Raw genomic sequence first — 2,501 nt, forward strand, 5'->3', positions numbered from 1 at the left:
GGCCTTCGTACATCTCTCGGGCCGCAAGCGGTGGGCGTGCCCGCCTCCGGTAGGAGCTCTCGTAACACCGTCCCGGGCTGCGCGTTCTCGGCGCGCGTCGCCGCGGCGACCGTTTCTCGCGCTCCAGGGTTGGAACCCGCGTGTGTGCTGTTCGCCCGCCGCTTGGGGGTGGAGTGTTCGGGACCTCGGAGCGATGTCTGACGGCCCTGCGCGGGTCGTGAGGTCCTTCAAGCCGAGAGGCATCTGGATTTCACCCCTGGGGTAATAGAGAACCTAGGTGGTAATAACGCCTTAGAAGTAAATTTGAAATAGAAACAAAAACCTTTAAAATCACTCATTTTCGTCCTTGCTGTGAGGGGGAGGCCAGCATCACAGAAATTAAGGATAGGTTTTTGGCCAGGATTTCAGGGAAGGTGTCTTTACCCAGTTTCTAGGAACTAACCTTTAAGGCCCCCTAAGTTTTAAAAAAAGCTTCTGATACTGCCAGGATGCATACTTCATGTTTTTAACGCACAATAACGATAACATGGACAATAATAATACAGGCCATAATCAAGTGTCATAATAAAGGTCAATATGAGCTCTTATGGGCACCTATAGGAAGCCCTTACCTGCCCCACAACTTCCAGGGCTGTTATATCCAGAAACTGCTGCAGTTAGAATCCTAGATGGGAAAATGTTCTTTTGAAAATAGGCAGAGAAAACTGCAAAATGGAAATGACTTAGTGATAATAAGATGTCTGCAAAATGTGACACGATGGCGTTTTCATTCAGCCAACTACACATTTTATTACATTTACATTACTTTGTTTTGGGAGAATCCCCAACTTTAAATAGTTGGTAGCTAAGAAATTAGAACCAGTGGTCAATTATAGGAATTATTCATAGGTAAACCATTACAAAAGCAAAATTAAGTATTCAATTTTTGGTGGGATTCGTTTTGTTTTTAACAGGGGGTGTAGATGCATTTTTATATTTCCTATGAGAGGGACCCTATAGAAATGAGTGCTTTGCAGCATAGAAAGATCTTGAGTGTTGATGTACCACCACTACCACCACCACCCTGAGCCCCCCACCTCCAGGAAGAGATAGAACACTTAACACTTGCAGGATTTACTTCGGTATATCCTGATATTACTTACTGATTTATTGGAATTTCTGAAAGCTGATGAATTGACTTCCAGTTTTTTGAAAGTGTTGGAATAGATCAGAAGATGGTGATGCGGTTACATACAGTTTGCTCCCCACAACCCCATTTCTGATTAATGCCAAACACTGCAAGCTGCTGGGATTACAAGGCTAAGTAGGACAAAGTCCTCTTAATATGGAAGGAATCTAAAATCTAAAGGAATCTAAAAATATAGAAAACCTTTTCATTGATACTGGAAACTAATTAAGGATGGCATTCACACATCAGAAATAATTTCTTCTGGCTGTCAAACCATTGAATCAGAAGAAGGGCTGATCTGCCTCTCTTTCTTCCCTATAAAGAAAGTTTTTTGAGAGTAGATAGGAATACCTTGGCAGAATCTCATAAACAGCCGGGCATTGTATTCCTTGACACAGGAGACCCACAGTGCTGACTTTTACCAGTGATTGTTACCAGTTTATATTTCCGGAGGCCATTTCCAGCAGGATATTCTAGGATACTTCTTTTCCCAGTTTCAGCACAGTGGCCCAGTAGCAGCAACTATGCTGGGCCAAGAAAAGAACTGTCCCACGATTGGTTAGGTCTTCATGATAATAGCAGAGTCAGGCTCTCGCATAACATATGGAAGAGAAGCTGGAACATATAGTTGATACATCCTTTGGCTTCTTTCCAGTCTCCCCAGTTCACTAAATACTTGACTTGGAAAAGTAAAATCACAATAAATTTAAACTCTCCTTATTATTTATTAATGCTTTACTTTTTATGTCAAAGACAGTAAGAGTTTCAAGTAAAATACATACTAGAGGGCGAATTTATTAATTCTCTTTCTGTCCCTTCCCAACTCATGCTCTCTCTGTCTCAAAAATAAACAAAAACATTTTTAAAAAAAATTTTAAAGCCGTATTTTTTTTTGTTTTTAATTTTATTTTTGAGAGAGAATATGAGCGGGGAAGGGGAAGAGATAGAAGGAGACATAGAATCTGAGGCAGGCTCCAGGCTCTGGAGCCCAACACTGGGCCCGAACTCCCTAACCTAAAGATGATGACCTGAGCCAAAGTCAGGTGTTTAACCCACTGAGCCACCCAGGCACCTCTAACAAATACTGCTTTAAAAAAAAACAAAAAAAAAAAAACCACAGGTTTTTCATATGCTCAACCAAAAAGGTACAGTGACACAGATCTACCCCAAGAAATAGGAAAAAGCTCAAATAAACAATTTGACCTTATACCTAAGGAACTTCAAAAAGAAGAACAAACAAAACCCAAGGTGAGTAGAAGAAAGGAGATAATAAATATTAGAGCCAAAATAAATGAGGTGGAAATTAAAAAAAAAAAAACAATAGAAAAAAAAA

At 40.7% G+C, this 2,501-nt stretch overlaps 1 protein-coding gene and 1 long non-coding RNA gene across 2 annotated transcripts in view; one reads left to right on the plus strand and one right to left on the minus strand.

Annotated features, from left to right (window-relative positions):
• The window catches only part of LOC144239074 (uncharacterized), a 25,386-nt gene extending 25,317 nt beyond the window's left edge, over positions 1-69 (minus strand). The window contains exon 1 of the long non-coding RNA XR_013337303.1: positions 12-69. This is a non-coding gene — a long non-coding RNA (uncharacterized LOC144239074). The remainder of the gene's footprint in view (positions 1-11) is intronic.
• The window catches only part of THAP1 (THAP domain containing 1), a 14,813-nt gene that overhangs the window by 603 nt on the left and 11,709 nt on the right, over positions 1-2,501 (plus strand). The gene's annotated exons all lie outside the window — the stretch shown is intronic.

This window comes from Crocuta crocuta, unplaced genomic scaffold, assembly GCF_008692635.1.
Source record: "Crocuta crocuta isolate KB4526 unplaced genomic scaffold, BGI_CrCroc_1.0 scaffold177, whole genome shotgun sequence".
In the NCBI taxonomy this organism is placed as follows: Eukaryota; Metazoa; Chordata; class Mammalia; order Carnivora; family Hyaenidae; genus Crocuta; species Crocuta crocuta.